This window comes from Ciconia boyciana, chromosome 7 (assembly GCF_034638445.1).
Source record: "Ciconia boyciana chromosome 7, ASM3463844v1, whole genome shotgun sequence".
In the NCBI taxonomy this organism is placed as follows: domain Eukaryota; kingdom Metazoa; phylum Chordata; class Aves; order Ciconiiformes; family Ciconiidae; genus Ciconia; species Ciconia boyciana.
In genome coordinates, this window is record NC_132940.1 from 30992328 (window position 1) to 31009937 (window position 17610).

At 39.7% G+C, this 17610-nt stretch overlaps 1 protein-coding gene and 1 long non-coding RNA gene across 2 annotated transcripts in view; both read right to left on the bottom strand.

The window, feature by feature from the left end:
* Positions 1–17610, bottom strand: part of XPR1 (xenotropic and polytropic retrovirus receptor 1) — a 115918-nt gene that overhangs the window by 75468 nt on the left and 22840 nt on the right. The gene's annotated exons all lie outside the window — the stretch shown is intronic.
* On the bottom strand, positions 2432–17033 carry LOC140654422 (uncharacterized). The gene is made up of 4 exons (XR_012043417.1): positions 16934–17033; positions 13521–13700; positions 13277–13435; positions 2432–2470 (listed from the first exon to the last, which is right to left on the bottom strand). It is a non-coding gene; the product is annotated as an uncharacterized lncRNA (long non-coding RNA).

The following is a 17610-nucleotide window of genomic DNA, read 5'->3' on the forward strand; positions in this document are numbered from 1 at the left end:
AAGTGGTTATCCAGGAAAGAATGCAAAGACAAGACAGCTATGTAAATGAAGCTTCCTCTAAATAACCATTCCAGAAGTAGCTATTTGTGGTTAAGGGGCTTCCTGACTGTGTTTGGAGCTTGAATACATTTGTCTCCTACGGAATTTGTTGAATTTTTTGAGCTCACAAACTCCTAGCATCCTCTAGACCTGTGACAAGAAGTTAGTTACTCCTCCTTTTGCTTTGCATCTGGCATCTGCTACTTCCATTTGATGTCCCCTAGTACGTGTTTTGGAAGAAGAGTAAACCTTTCATCTTCTTAATCACATAGACCTCTATCAGATCTCTTATTCAAGGCTGAATAGTGCTAATGAACACAATCACACAGAAGCCATTTGACACCTTCATTCATCTTCACCGCCCTTCTTTGTGCCTTCTCCAGCTTTGCTATAAGCCTTTTGAAGCAGGATATGCAGATGGAGAAGAGCAGCAATGCCAGAACTGCACCATCTTTTCCTAGCGGCCTTGCTTTCATGTGATAAAGTTCTTCCTGCACTCACTTTTCCAACCTTTCCACCAGCTGTTTCTGCTTCAGGTACAAAGTAAAGGCCTGTGCATCAAGGCCAGCTCCTGACCAGAGCTCAGGTACATCCACGGCTATGCATTTCCACAGTTCACTACAACCCTACACGCTTCATACATGCAACATACAATGGCCAAGATGAAACACACAGCAGCTTGATACAAAATACTGTCAGTCAGAAAAAAATACTGTAGATAAACCAGGAGGGGCTTATTTGGTACCCATCTTCTTCATGTACTGTCAGTTTCTAGGGGTCTTGTTCAATCATTTGAGTGTGCTGTCCTTGATAAAACATCAGACAAAACTGTGAAAATAATATGCAAGAAAGTTGATATCGTTTCTTGATCTTAATTTCCACAGTTGGGTAGTTATTATAGCAACATTTTGTTCTTTCATGGGGATGCGAGAGACAACTTGCATAAAATTCAGCTTGGAAAGATTAATAATCAAAGCGATAAATCAACATAAAGCAAGCAGACAGAATGCTGAACCTACTTTGAATCCTCATGTTTAGTCAATCAGAAGAAAATTAAACACACAGATTTTGTTAATTATTCACAGGTTCCCCATACACAGACACCTTGAACATTCAGCACATCAATACAAAGCGCTTATGCATTACAAAGCTGTAGCATCCTCCCAAGTCTGCCATTATACTTCCAAGTGGAGTTTGCGTCTTTTCTGAAACAGCTTCGTCTGGCATATAAAGAGAACAACATTCAGAGTTATTAAAAAAATATGTATTCAGATAACCAACACAGCACAACATTAAATGTCTCCACCAAACACGCATTTCCGCGTCTCAAGTGCAATAAGCCTGGATCTTTCAGTAAAGTGTTGCTAGTGTATTCAGACAGCAAGGAGAATTCAAGGACACAGCAGACAGAGGCAGGCTCTCACATGGGTGGGAGGCAACACAGAACTCTGCAATCAGCTAGCTGTAAAGCTCAAGGTAAAAAGTTCTACCATGATCTCAGAGCTGAAAAAAATGCAGCAGCAAGTGCTGTATTTAATGCGTGGTTAGTGTAAATAAAGTCTATTCCTTTTCAGGTGTATACTAGCTATATGGTCAGGTAACCCTCCCAGCCCCCAATAAGCTCTTCCCTTCCCTAAAACCTCCTCTTACTTTTGTGACTGCTATTCTAAATCCTCAGTTTCCAGAGAGATGAGAGTAGATCTATAACAAAAAGACACATCAAAAAAAGAAAAATAAACTGCAACTTCAACCCCCACAAACGTCATCCTCACAATCTACCTGCGCCTGGAATCCAGCTGCCATTAAAAGATTTCCTACCTCCTCTTCCTTAAGGATTGATAACAAGAAGAGTATAGTGAACACTTTCACATTTCACTTACAAAAACATAAGTGAGAAAGCCAAGGCATTAGGCATTAACTCGATTCTTTACTGCAAAAGAGGAAATCCAAACACTTAGCACACTTTAAGGGTAAAAAGATTTTTTGCTCCGATGTCAACTCCAACAAGATTGCTGTCCCAACAGATCACATTCCTGCAAGCATTCAGGTGGAAAGACAGCCTCTCTGAAAGACATTTGTCATTTGTGGCTGCAAAGGACAACACAATTAGCTACTTGCACCTCTGCCCAATCACAAGTTATCTCCAGTACTATGAATGGTTCTCTGCATTTCTATTAAATGCCCTTCCCCCCCCACTTACATAGGGTTCACATCCCAGTATGTAAAAAAACAGAATTTCCCTCTTCCTTTCTCTCAGATTATTAGCTGCAAAATTCTACAACATCTGAAGTCAGAGTGTCTTCACATTACAGCATTAATTGGTTTTGGTTGTTGGAGCAGTTAAATATAGTCACCTTCTTCTACAGCCAGTAACAGAAGAAAAAGGAAGCATCTGATGACTTCTCAGGCTACCTGGCTTCTTACCACCTAGCTGGAAGAAAGATTAAAGAAAAGGCATTCAGAGCTCCTATTTTCTAAACTGAAAACATTAAAATTATAAATTGACAGAAAAAACATTATTAGACCAATTTTCTTTTTTTTTAAACACCACCTACTCCAGCTTCTCTGCAAATTTCAGCCAGTTACCACTGAGCATACCCACAAAGCATGTAGGACTGCAAGTCTAAGGCCTCCCCTGGACCTTCAATTCTCATGCCAGTTATCTTGCATTTGCAGCCTCACCGAAAGAAAGAGAACAAGTTTCCTTGTTCTTTGGGTTTATCCTCAAACTACGCTTCTGCCCTCTGACAGCATCAGAGGGCATATACACACAATTGTGTGTGCACATCCACATGCATCAGTACATACATGCATGCACACACACGCTTTCTTCCAAAGAATGCAATGGATTAAATTCTCACAGCATATTTAAAACCACTGTTAAGGTCATCCCTTCAATGTCTTCACCAAAGCAGCCCGCATTTTCTAGGAACATAGCCAAACAAAAGTATATATTCTTCCATTGCTTTCCAATAGAAGAGTTCTTTGAAAGGCATTTCCCTGTTCTTGATGCTGGCTTCCACTAGGCCTCTCAAATTTGGACTTTTTTTTTTGGCTAATATCTGGAAAACACCATCACACTTACGTAATTAATACTCATGCTTGGTAGCATAAGACAGATTGGTTTCTTAAGGTATTTCTTCTGTTTCTTTTTCCAGTGAAACTTACTTAGTTGGGAATTCCCCCTTCTCAACTCTTTCCGGTATTTTGGAGCCAATTCAAAAGACTGAGATCCAGAAATAAGCTTTGTTTGCTTCTGAGTTGAAGTCATCTTGTAAGTATTAATTTCATATCTGCTTTTACAAAAGGTTTCAGTGACAGCTGTATGAACAGTGATAGGATATCCTGGCCATGGACATATTTACAATTACATATAAACATTTTTTTGAGAACTTGACTTTCCCAGGTCAAAAGGAGAGCTGATGTGACAGTTTTAACTAATGGCTCCTTGTGTAAAGTTCAGGGTGTTTGAAAAGAAGCAGCTCCCAAGACGACCACCAGTAGGATGTTTCAGGAAGAAGGTCCCCAAGACAGACTATTTTGATGCTTGAACAGCATGATACATCATACACCATTTCTGGATACCTCCTTACCTTTCTTCCCCAATTTTGAGGTTTACAGAGAGTGGAGGGAAATAGTCTTTTTACCTCAAGATATGAGTATCTCAGCCTTCACAAAATTACTTAAAGATCCTCAAAGTCACCACTTCACTGCCTGCCCATCAGCCCTGGACATCCGGCAGCAATCTGCAAGGGGAACTGCACCTACTGTTATGCTGGAGTAATAAACACAAAGTTTTGAAATGCTGCACACTCTAAAGGGTCTCCCTGCATCCATGTTCTTCAAACCCTCGTACTGCACAGCTTCACGTAACCCACAGACAATGAGATAACATTATAAATAGCAGCAGCATGTCGTAGCTATTTGCCTCAGTAAATTCCACAGTGAATAAGGCTGAGTGACTCAAGGCTAAACAGCACTTGATTCAATAGTCATAGGGAAATAGTTTGAAACAAGAAGTGAGACATTGCTTTTCCATCCATACCTAAAAGCCACAAAGGACATCTGAAGGACAGCAAGAAAGCTGTGCGCTGCTGCCAGGGCCCTGTTATAGCCAAATCCCTTGTACGTTGTTTGGTCTGCCTCTCCATCCCTCCAGTCTTACAGATTTAATAAACCCAAACTTAAGTGGTTCCTTTTCTGCATCTATATTTTCTTGTTGCTGAATCAAAGATCTAAAAGCTTCAGGGAAATCTTTTCCACAGACATACAGAGTCAAGATGTGCTTCAAGGACACAGCTATTCCTAGCTTATCATGGAGAAAAAAAATATTTTAAAAAATTGCTGTCTCCCCAAGGAGCTGTACCCATGACCACTGTAACGATGTGCAAAAGAACCAACAAAGTTCCCACTAGAGCCACAATCCACCTCCACTGCAGTAGTTACTGATTAAATATTTTCCATTTTAAAAGCTCCTGCCTCACTTTTCTTTCAGTACAGTACCAAACACTGGTGTTACTGAATCCCTAGATCACAGGATAAGCACAAACAAGGTAGAACAATAAGACACACTATTACCATGACATCTCAAATATAAGACCCCACCTGGAGTACTGCGTTCAGCTCTGGGGCCCCAAACATAAGGACATGGACCTGTTGCAGCAAGTCCAGAGGAGGGGAGGAGGGCCACGAAGATGATCAGAGGGCTGGAGCACCTCTCCTATGAAGACCAGCTGAGAGAGTTGGGGCTTTTCAGCCTGGAGGAGAGAAGGGTCCGGGGAGACCTTATAGCAGCCTTCCAGTACCTGAAGGGGCCTACAAGAAAGCTGGAGAGGGACTTTTAAAAAGGGCATGTAGTGATAGGACAAGGGGTAATGGCTGTAATCTGAAAGAGGGTAGATTTAGATTCAATATAAGGAAGAAATTCTTCACTATGAGGGTGGTGAGGCACTGGAACAAGTTGCCCAGAGAAGTTGTAGATGCCCCATCGCCAGAAGTGTTCAAGGCCAGGTTGGTTCAAGGCCAGAAGTGTTCAAGGCCAGTGGAAGGTGTCCCTGCCCATGGCAGGGGGGTTGGAACTAGATGATCTTTAAGGTCCCTTCCAACCCAAACCATTCTATGATTCTATGATAAATTTCAAACTGCATTATGAACACAAGCATTGTTAACTTCTGATCCATTTCTGTGCTGAATGCTATAATTTACCTTCATTTTGGTTATGGAGGTAAGCCAGACAGCCACAACAGCATTACAAAATTATATAACTAGCCAAAGCCGGTAGCAGTAATAGCTGTGTCAAAGTGGAAGGCTACAAGACAAACAGCCTCCTTGGAGCTCTTCATATTTAGTGGATCATAAAAGGCATGCTTATACCTGCTACACGCTCATATTTTGCAGGTGGAACTCGGGTACATTATCCCTCCAGTTACTACATGAAAGAGTAACTCAGGGTAATGGTATTCTGGAGAAGCAGTGCCTACCTGGCCTGCTATGCTAGCACTTCTGAAGACGACCTGGCACACTGACCAAAGGCACAAAGATGGTACAAAAATACCCCAGAACAACGATGCAAGTGGCATTCATTACTGAATCAACTGTTAAAAGTACATAGCATGCACAAGTAGAGCAACAAACTGATTGTAGCTGTGAGCAAAGACACCTTAAGGAACTGAAATTAATACAGCAACCCCCGTCCTTTACAAAGACTATCAAACCCATGTCCACAGCATCTCTACAACACGCCGACTTGATGGTTAACAACTCCCTGAAGAGCTAAAGAAATTCCGTGTCATAAACACCATGGGCTTAAGACACAAAGGAGATAAACACAGAGAAGGTAAACTTCAAGAACAGCACTGCTTGGTTAAAGTATATAGATCTGGGCTCAAAAACATCATGGTTCATAACCGAATCTAACAGCTTTCACAGATGCTATAAACAGTCACATCTTGTGGATGAAAACCATGTTGCGCTGCCAATTCTCAAGGCAACATCTTGGTTCCTAGCATTAACACAGGTGCAGACTTCAGAAGACTTCATTCAACTTCTGATATGGCTGATATGGAAAACAATTATATCCATAGAAGTACATGAAGCTCACTGTGATGAGCTTCATAACATATGAAACACAGCGGTATTTTATTTCTGACAAAATTTACTATAATTAAAGTAAATAAGAGTCAAATATAGAGAACTTTTACTCTGTTCTACCAATTAAGTGAAGCAAAATTACTAGGTGGGAGACTTAGGTGGACAAACTGGGCAGTTACAGTTTTGAAGCTGGCACCAGAGACAAGACGACAACATTACAGGGCCAGAGATGTTCAGAAGTTAAAGACCACACCAGGCCAGAGAAACAACTTTGCAATAAATACACCGGCAGTGATGTCTGCTCTCTATTCACTCGCTCAACCCAGAATTTTACCAGCTCCTTCTCAGAAATAAGCACACAGATATTTCTGAAGTAGCTCAGCTTGCACAACATCATTGTAAGTTAAAGGAAAATTACCCTCTCCTTTTCCACTTCTATTTCACAACTGTTTAAGAAAATCCTCTAAAGTAATATTATAAGGAGTATATCAAAAAGAGATAGCTAAATACCACCACCAAGCAGTTCTTGGTTGGAATATTACATTTATTATTATTCATGATAACCCACTCCCTAGAGGCTCATAAGAAAAAACAGTGTGTGTGTATCTTGACACAAGTATAGAAGGTCACCAACTTCTAAGGGGTAACAATTATAAAACTCTGTATAGTTTTTCAGCATCAGTGAGACGTCCTCAGGCAGTAAGAACAAAAACTTCACTAAGGCAGGAGAGACTGCTCCACATCAGCAACTTTCTGACAGCATCTGGTCTCACAGCATCGGTTCAGAAATGCCGTCTTCCAGTCTTGCAGAAACCTCTGCAAGATTGGGGGAAAAAGCTGTAAATTTTCTTAATATGCTGCATTGTCACACTAATCATTTTACATTGTGTTGCACTATGCACAAAACCACAATTTAATTAAAAAATTCTGAGTTTTCACCACAGATCTCCATCATAATGAACCTCACATTTTGTTGCTTTACGTCATGTTGCACTGCCTGGCGTATCAAACACAACAGTCAAGACCATTACCTTGAATAATGCAAGTCTGAGTAAATGGGAATGTTTCCTCACCATAATCTGAGGCAGATTCACAACTAGCCTCAAATACAGGCCTGGCTTGGGAGGTTACTACACAAAGGAGTTATGCCAGAATTAACAGCCAGTGCTTGAAAAAGGGGAAAATGTGTACAAAATGTTTGACTAATCTGCTTAAACAAAGCCTCTAGGAGAAAAGTAAAGAACAAAAAACTTCTAAGTGAATTGTTCTTAAATCCTGACTCCTAGAACTATTTTATGCCTAGATGTGGTGTTTAAAGAAAGCCACAACCTCATACCCAAATCTCATTTCATCCTCCAAGTCATACCCGTTCCCTGGAGAATGAGCTACAGCCTCAGATTCCTCCATTTAGTTTTTGTAAAAGCATGAGCGGCCAGCATAAGTGAGGTCAGGCTCCAGTGACCCATCAGGAAACTACATGAAAGCAGAGGCAGATCTGGGTGATGCTCACTCATCTGTATCAGCTCTTTAAATAAAGAATTGCCCTTGTAAAACACAGGTACTTTTTATTCTGTGAGTATTTGTGAGGTTGGAACAAGAAAAATCAAGAATAAAGAAAACCCTGAAGAAGTAGTAAATGGGGAAGACAGGAAACTTCAGATGACGCTAATGGGCCTCTCACAAAATGCCTTTATTCTCTAGTTCAGAGACCTCTTCTTAACTACTACAGGAAAATCAACAGCACACTTTGAAAAATAGCCCAAACACAACTTCATGAAGTTTAAAACTGTTTAAAATGTTATTTGTGTTAGACCTGAAAAAGAAATGCTTGCAAAAATGTGTTACAGAATAATCTGTTATGTAAAAAAATAAAATAGGAACTTTCTGAAAAAATCCTAATTGTGCAGATTTCTCCAAATGAGGTATACTTTTGACAAAGCCAAACCTAATTGGGCGACTGCCACTAACACTTAATGCACCTTATATCACTAGTGATATCTCCTTAGACAAATGAAGGCATCTATAGGTGATGACATATCAATGCTTAGCACTTCAGCAAGTCTCAAATTCAACAACCCATTTCCTTGCTAAGCAAGCTGCTTCAGTTATCTTAGCTGTTAGAAATCAATCAATGCAGCTATTAGTAAGTTAGGTGTACCGTAACATGCAGGCACACAGATCTGAAGATAAGCTGGTATGCAGATACTGAACGAACAACTGTCCAAGAGTCTAAATGAGATGGGTTTTTTCCCAGGGAGCGTGACTGTTTGAGCCCAGTTTCTGCACGTCTGCCTTCCCGTGCTACCTCTCTTGCCCCTTGCCCCGAAGTCTCTGAACCCATCAGCAGCTTCCCCAAATAAGACAAAGCAGTAGGAGAGGGGAGAGAATGAAACTCTCTGGAAGCCTGTTTAGATGTGTTTCTGTCATGAAGGCACTTCTAAAGAAAAACTTTTGGTCTGAGCTTGTACCGGTCTCAGACACCAAAATTGCATCTTGAGAAACCTGGGGGAAAAAAAAAAAATCTCAGTTCCAGAGCTGAGGAGACAGCTCGCTCCTGAAATAGGCCTCTAAGACTTGTGTAATAAGCTATCAATATTTAGAAACTAGAGAGTAATGGCTATGTAGTCAGATTCAAATACACACGATCCATTTTCTGACAGGCATTGCATGAAAGGCCATCCATATCCTACAGAGATAGCAACAGGTGAAGCACAACTGTATCACACAACTCGGTATCACCAGCCAAACCAGTTAGTAGTTTTAGCTAATAAAAGATTCAGGGTGACTCGAGTTCAGAAAAAAAAAAAAACATAAGCCACCACATTCAAAGGCACAGGCAAGTAGAAAAAAGCCTTCATGACAATGACAAGACAGCATAGCTGAAAACTAAGAGGCAGGTAGGTCTCCATGATGGATTAAGGCTATCGGATAGCAGGGGATAGCAGGGACCAAGCTAGTATACTAAAATAAGACACCAAGGCTCCAAAAGCAGCTTTCAGGTCCTCTTAGGCACCTGAGAAATGTGAAATGCTGAACCTCCAGCAAAAGAATCCAAAGCTTTCTTCAAAGTCTGGACCAAGGAGTGCCAAGAGTTTAGAGAAATTCTTGTCTACTCCTTTTCAGGTACACAGGGTCTAACGACTATCAAAGAACCTCAAAAATGGGGAGGAGAGACTTGGTAGATTTTCAGACCATAGCACACGTTCTCCCCTCTCCCCCTTCCTTTCACTCCACAATTAACATCAATATGTCCCACCTAGAGTAGCAATTTTATCTCCAAGCAGGATAGCTACAGCAAAGACCCCTCTTGTACTTTAATAGTATTTGGCACAACTGTTTCTTGGTTTTCTAGAAGTTACTGAAGAAGGTCCTCTTCTGATCACCAAAGAAGATACCTCAAGCATCAGAACTGTTCAGACACTGTAAGCTAGGAAAGACCGATTTTCAAATAATCCTTTTTGATGGAAAAGGATACATTTCTAATTATCTTGCATTATCCATCCAATCCAAGTGCTCAACCAGGTAGAGAAGTTTCCTTTAAAGAGTTATGAGATTTTAGTATCTTGTGCAATATTTGATATATGCTAAAACCCCATCACTACAAATGTTATAACAAAGAGGATGTTCTCATTATTTCAGCAGCTATCAAGTCTCAAATGATCACAGTGATTAACTGGAGATCATGTCAGCACCTTTCCTTAACCAGAGGACAGACAGATACAGCTGATCACTCACAGACATGGACCTGAAACAAATTACCAGCTATAAAAATGAAATAAATATTGGTTCAATTCCTTCTATTTTTCAATGAAGAGCAATCTGTTTTTCTCTTACCATTCTATGTTAAGCTATTCCAGTTTCTGATGTCTAAAAAAAACCATCAAACAATATATGTTAAAGTTAGAAAATGCATCCCATTTAATTATGATGTTGCAACAGTATGAGCTTCAAAACAGAAAGAGGAGTGACCTCATGAGATGTTCATCTAAAATAAGATGAAAGTTGTCATAAGAATGCATTCCAACTTCTAAAGACGTCTAATTTCTATGTAGGAATCAAATTTAGATTTAAAGTTTCTTGTGTTTGAAATGACACTAAATAATCAGTACCAAACTCCCAGGCTACAAACAGCCTGTGGATCTGCCCACACCAGACTGATGACCAAATAGTCCTCTTTGTGCATACTACTGGCAACTCTGAACAGCCCAAATATCTCAGAAACAAATTCATTCTCTGACTATACAGCACTTCACAGAGGTAATTAATCTCCAGTAGTATTAGCCCACTGATGCTCAGAAAGCTTACTGGATATGTGAATAACCACCAAGAAAATCACAGAGGAATTGGAAACTCCAGTGACATTTTCAGAACATATCTTACCCCCACATTTATGCCATTATTCAGTAGTAAATAAGCTGTTACGTAGGAAAAAAAAATGGAAGCAGGTTCCTCATGGATATCTGTCACGTCCCTCCAGCACCACAATGCAATAAACCAAACTCATCATCCAGAACTACCACAGGTTACTTCTGCTTTCTCATGCAGGCCTAGCTACCAGCAACCAAAAAAACCAACTCAAGTCTCTCAACCACCTCTTTCTGCAGAGAAAATATAGGAACTTAGCAACACTAAGGCCTTCCACTGTTCTATGGAAACCAGATCACATGCTCAAAAACTGAGGAAGAGAGAGTACAATCATGAGCCTCACACCATCAAGAAAGCAGGCAATAAACCCCTACCCAGAGCAGCGCTGTATTTCATCTGTAGTTAATTAGCGTCACTCTCATTTTATAAAGACAACAGCACATATGGTCCACATGTAAAAACAGAGTTCTTACTTTAACCTCAATTCTAAGTTTAAATGCTGGAATTAAGACACCAAAAAAGTGTGTAGAGTGCTCTTCAATTTATTCTTGATTTTTTTCCCCTGCAAAATATAACAAAATTTTTTTCTATTAAAAAAATAACCTAGCAATAAGAGTAGGTTACTAAAATTTCAGGTAACCTATTGGAAGTGTTGTTCATTTCAGGTGGTTGTTTGTTTGTTTTTTTTTAACTCATCTTTCAGTGAAAGATGGTCCAATTGCTAGTAGAAAATTAACAGTTTTTCTGTGAGAAAACAGTAAATTCTCACATGATCCAAACTTTTCAGAAAGTTACAGAGATTCCTATGCTCTGTTCCTAATACAAGCCATGTTTTCAAAGTACGAACAAAGTCCCTTCAGTTGTAACTGTGCAGAGTGGAGAAAAATCCCACATTTTTCTAGACTGGGAAAGAGCCTGGGCATTCCTCAAATAACACTTTTACAGAAGCCAAAGAATTTTTTTAACTTCACACAAAACCTTTCAGGCTGCCATCTATTCAACTTTTTTCCCCCTCTCAAATTACAAGTAAGCAGTTCAAGTTGTTTGCAAATGCACAACAGAAGCTTAGCACCACCCAAGTACTTCTTAGGGCTTTTGCCCAAAACTGCCCACACCCCTAACAGAAACCTCAATTCTTTCATGCCAATCTGAAAACACCTTAAGTTAAAAGACCTGACATCCTCTTCTTGATGGTAACATTTCTTATTAGTTTCAAATAACTCACTTTGGCTGCAAGTGCGGTCACAAGACAAAAAATTCCTCATTGTTGGCCCACACTCATCGATATCATGCAGGTGGAGCACCAGGGAGATCAGCTTGCTCTCCATCAGACTCAATTTTTAATCAGACTGCCTAAAAGCCAAGGGTTACAGAAACCAGTGATTTGAGGAAAGGGAACCCTGGAATTAGCCATACTTCCATTCTTACAGTATTAAACAGTCTAAAAGTTCTGAACAAACATCTGTGATGGATCTAGTGAAGAATAAGTCCATGTACAAGATTAAAGCAGTTTAATGCAGCCAAGACCTGGTGTAAGCAACACCATCCCCCACCACAGACAGCACCTATTTACAGGTGGTAAAAAAATTACTCATGTGTTAATACCAGTGTGAGACTTTCACGCTATCGTCACAGCTGTGAGTGGCCAAATTCTGGTTAAAAGAAACTAAGTAAAAAATACAACTGCAGCAGAGATGATATGAACATGCAGTACGCTCCTGCAAGTGAGTAGCATGTTCTGAGGGTCTCGCTAGGAAGTTATTCTCCTAAGAGCATTCTTTACTGTGTGAATGCATGCTAGGGGTGGAAGTACCAGCACAGGGTGAAATTTTGACTGAATAAGCCTAGTCACAGTTGCAGGGGTCCAAAGAACAAAACCATTAGGTCTGCTTATAGCCTACGTCACCATCACAAGTACCAGCTCTCCCAACCAGATTCAAGTAGCATAAGAATGCCATCATTTGTGACAGCACAAAAAATCAATTTCCACGATTCAGCCAGTTGAAATGAATATAGTTTCAAGCTGTTTTAGCATACAAATGAAGATTAATGAAGAAATGCATAAGTAACCAATAATTGAGATAACACCTCCAAACCTCTCCCTTCCAAATCCCAAATACTAGGTCTGCAAGTGAATCCTCAAGCCTGGATTGCAGAGATAAGAAACTTGGGCAAATGGATGAACACCACAAAATTAACTTGTTTGAAGACATTAAAGCAAAAAACCTGCAGCACTGAGGGAAGCATTTTTTTTCTTTGAATGCTACTAACTGAAGACTGCCAAAACAGATAACAGATGGCTTGCATTGGACAAATAATATTCAATATCCATTGAAGCTGGAGCTGTCTGAAGAAGTTTCAAAAAAGTTTTCTGAAAGTTAGAGAGACCAAAAGCATCCAAAGGAACATCAGACAGATTCAGAGTATCGTATCACAGCATCAGGCTTCCTGCCATGGGAAGAGCAGATATCTGTCCCCATAGGTGTCCAGCAACATGACCCAGGTAGTTACAGTACATACAGCATCAGCAGTACTCCAAGGAGAGATTTATTGAGTCTTGAAGTAACTCAGAGCTTTGGCGATACCCTAAGAAGAATTCACCACTACTGCACACTCTAAATAGCATTTACTTGAAAACAGAAAGTCTTCCCTTAGTAAAGGATTTTGAAAAGTTAATCTACAATTCATACCCTTTTGTCTAAAACAGAAACATTAAAAATAGTGAGGTTTTGGGTTTGGTGGAGGGGGTTTTTGTTTTGGTTGGTTTGTTTGGGTTTTTTACCTGAATTATGAGTTCACATGGATTTCTTAAAAGAGGAGGTCAACCTCTTTCTCTTGACTGACTCAAATGAAAACATATTGAGATGAGTAAATTGTAGCCATAAATCTTTCTCCCCCAATTAGTTCCTACAATCAACTGAAGAACAGCATCAAGAATACCCTGCAGATTTAAACAAGAAACATCAATTTACAAGATGTAAATAATCACTTTTGATACAATTGGGAGCATGAAGATAATCACATACTTCTCTAAACATAGCTGCATGGGATTTTATCCAGCATTCTGGAGATGAGCATTGCCTTCCATCGACGTTTTAGTCACTGCAGTCATCTTAACCTTCCATCTCATTCTTCCTGAAGTTCAGGTACTGTCTATCTTTTTAGGCATATCATATTTTTACTTCAAGTAGGTATTCACACTACTACTGTAAAACAGTTTAAAGAAAAGTTTCTGTAAAATTTCTTTGTATGTAGCTCTCTCTACCATTTTTACTACATTTTGAAAGACTGCCTTAAGTTAGCCAGTCTAATTGGACACTTATTTCCATTGTGGTGGGTCACTCAAATCACAGTCACATGAAACCCGTGGTTTATCTGAAACCTTGACTGTGCTCATTTTTCCCTCATCTTCATTTTCTGAAGCCAGTGAACTGTATGATAAATAGTTTAAATAAACAAGTTTTAGATGAGTTCTCTTATGGATCAACCTGACACAGGGCTAAGGTTGTACATGATGATGTACCAATTTTCTCCCTTCCCCTATCATGTCTCCCTCACTCCTATTTAATAACATTTAATACCATTAATGACATACTCTACTCCACTTAAGTCATTCAACAACCGACAAGCAAGAGAGATAGCATTATTATCAGTTCTATCAAACTAAATATTTACATTTGTGAGGGAGCCATTCTTACCCCACTGTAATCTATGTGCATCTACCTCAGTACTAAGCTGTTCAAAGAAGAGCAGAGTTTAACAATTAGCACAGGATCACGGCATGTTAATGGATTTTACTGCGTGCTACATACATTGGTGTTAAGAAAGATTAATGGCAGTAAACTGCATTAATTAGTCATCTTAATGAACCTGATTGTTTCTCTAAAGGAAATGCAAGAAAAACAGTTCTTCCCTGCAACTGGAGAAATGCGTGTTGTCTTCCACATACCTCTCTATTGTTCAAGTATCCTGTGGTTACTAAACCGCAACAACATATTGCTCACTCCAGAATCCTACAGCCTCCAACAGCAGCATTTTTCCTAAGAGCATTCTGCGTTTATGAGAAATGTCACCAGGGACTTCTCTATTCCAGGGTGGGAAGAGGACAAAAAGCAACAAAAAAAAATAACCCACTAGCATGGGGGGGGGGGCGTGGGGGGGGGGGGGGGTGGTGGTGGTGCAGTGTTTAGTCCTCAAACCTTATTTGCATGTAAAGCTCTAATTTCATACTAACTCCAATGGGACCAGTTCTGTTACTCCTTGTAGGTACCACTCAAGACCCCAAATGATCACTTTCAGACAGAGTAACAGAAAGTTACTTTTAGGTTCAATTTTAGGTTTATTTTCAGTTTACAGATGTATCAACAACTTAACTTCTCCCTCCTCACTCAGACTCAAAAAGGAAACCTTCCAACAAGCATTTTCAAAAGATATGCTTGCTACTATAACAAATTAATAACATACACTAAAACTCCATTTTAGCAAATCTAAATGACCTCTAAAGTGCCAGCATGCCTTCCTTTCAGCACTCAGTGACAAAGCACAGGTGAAAGCCATTTACCACCCGAGTCTAACAGAAGTTTACTCCACCACTGTTTGGAAATAGCAATGAGCAGCCTAACTCTGGCATGATTACCAACAAGATGAACCATCAGATACAACTCCTCCCAAGAAGCTGGTTTCTCTGCTCCTGACATTATGGCTTTCATTAGATTAAGACCTTCTCTTCTACTGTGAGGAAATTACACTTTTGTTATTCTTGGTTTCAGCTAATGACATTTTACCACTCCTGAATGGAAACTGAAGTTAAAATGGACTCGGGTCTACTGCTCTTTAAAATACACTTTTACAAATTACCACCTCCTTTTATCACTGGTTCAATTTACTTACGTTAATAAAATTAACACATCTTAGCTCAGCTTTCTGACATTAAACATTGCAAGAGGCCTACACAACAGCCTTATCTACAAGCCCACCTCGGAGAAGCTACCTGCAATACAGATGTCAGAAGCTGCCTGCAGTTTGAATTTCAAAAGCAGCTCGTATCAGCCCACATCAATCACAGGAAAATATAGATCTGTTTACTTCTGTTTGCTTCACAGAGAAAAGATTTTTGCCTTTGTAGATTAAAAAAAAAAATTTCTTAAAAACTGCCTCTATTGATTTTAACAAAAGCAAGGAGCACTCAGAACATCAACAAACCAAATCCTCCATTAACCCTTGGGAGAAAGTCCTGTGGCAAGTTTTTCAGCCCTTCAAATAAGTAGCTGCCAAATAAAGACACCCATGTATAGTGGCCATGTCATTTGACCAATCAGCATATTTTGCATTTTTGGGGGGCTAATATTCTTAACAGTCACAGCAGCTGTCCAGATGGATTTAAGGAGAAGCCTTCATTTAGGCCAAGTATCAGGTATTTGTCATTATACCTATTTGCCCTGAAGCACACAGGCATGCCCTAGAAGTCACATAATTAGAACAGTTAATGAATCATTTTAACATTGCAAGTCCTTAAGGGTCTTGGAACGTCTATCAGATTTCATGAATTTCCAACTGGGTATGGGGAAGTAATGAAAAAAGAATTCTAGATGATTAAAGTTTCTTCCACAGGATAAATTTACTTATAATAAGAAATCACTTCCAAGATATTCAAATGAAGTACCAGCATCACCAGGGAAAGCTCCAACACTTTCATACACAAATGGCAAGAACAGAGAGAAGCCAGAAAGATTTTTTTTCCATCCTCAAGCTTGTACTCAGATAAAGTTCTTAATGCCACGCTGCTGATTAAAGCTAACCACCAAGTCCAAATCAAACTAACACCCCTCCCCCAAAAGGAAATGCTTTAAATATGTAAAGTGGAACCTTAAACAGGTTAAATATGAAAAATTTAAATCCTAATATCTGAAATCCCGTTGAAATATTGAAATTTCCAGTGAAATATCTGAAATTCCATTGGACCCATGGCAGAGCAGAGGACACAAGTCCTAGAGGCTCTGCACCACTGGCTACAGGCCACGAAGCGGCAGGAGGACAAAACTCCCTCTTGCTATCTCTAATAAGCAGACTATCATGTCCTTGCTCCCTGCCAGCACCAACTGCTAGGGAAGCTTAAAATGAAGTTCATTATAAGTAAATTTTGACACCAAAACCAGCTACAGCAGTGCATCGTGGAACGTGGTGCAATCTGGCTATTATTTAAGAGGTCCTCTTCACAACTGGAACAGTCATTCTGATGACTAGCATAAGATGCTCACAAAACAAAATTAGTCCAATTGCTACACTGAAAGGGTAATTTCAGGGGAAAAAAAAAAAACACAAAGAGGAAAGCTTGCAAGAGAGCAGCTCATGGAAAACAGAAATCACCGGTGGCTTAACTGATCAAGTGCCACAGAAGATGATCACGAAGCAGAAAAAATTAAAGAAGAGAACAACCAACCTCCAAGTCACAGAACCCACCAGCAAATCTCTTCATGCTCCTCAATCACGACAAAAATCACAACAAAAATCCATTTTCTGCAGTCTTGGTCTACACTGTTCATGGTTTCTAAGAGAATATACACCAGCATATGTGTACCCTTTCAATAGCTTTCACTTACAGGCAATGGGCTAAGAATGACGACTGCCTAATCAGGCACACGTCAAAGCCTACATTTTTCAATACTACAGAGCCATGTCCAGACTTTCAACAACACTTCAATAAAATTCTGCAAAAAAGATACAAGAAACAGCTCATCCACCAAACTAGCTAACTTAAGCTCAGAGGCAACGCAGGACAGGCCTTATTCCCAGATATGAGAGTTTGCTTAGAAGATAAGCAAGTCAAGATACCTTTAAGGTAATCTGTCAGACCCATTTTAACAATTCTAAGCAAAACAATGTCATATATAAACAATGTTCTGGAGAGCAGTAAAGGCTCTGAGCTTACTCACGTTATCTTATTTTCCTTTATAAGAAAGTGAGTCACAGTTCCAACAGTTTTACAAGGTTTAATGAACGCGAGAAGTGAAATAGCTCAACGCCATCAATCTTGGTTTTTCCCCTTGCCAAGTGCCATGCCTTCTGCAGGAACTCACTCCTTGTCCAGAAACCAAACCACAGTTTTTCGCTTCTTCC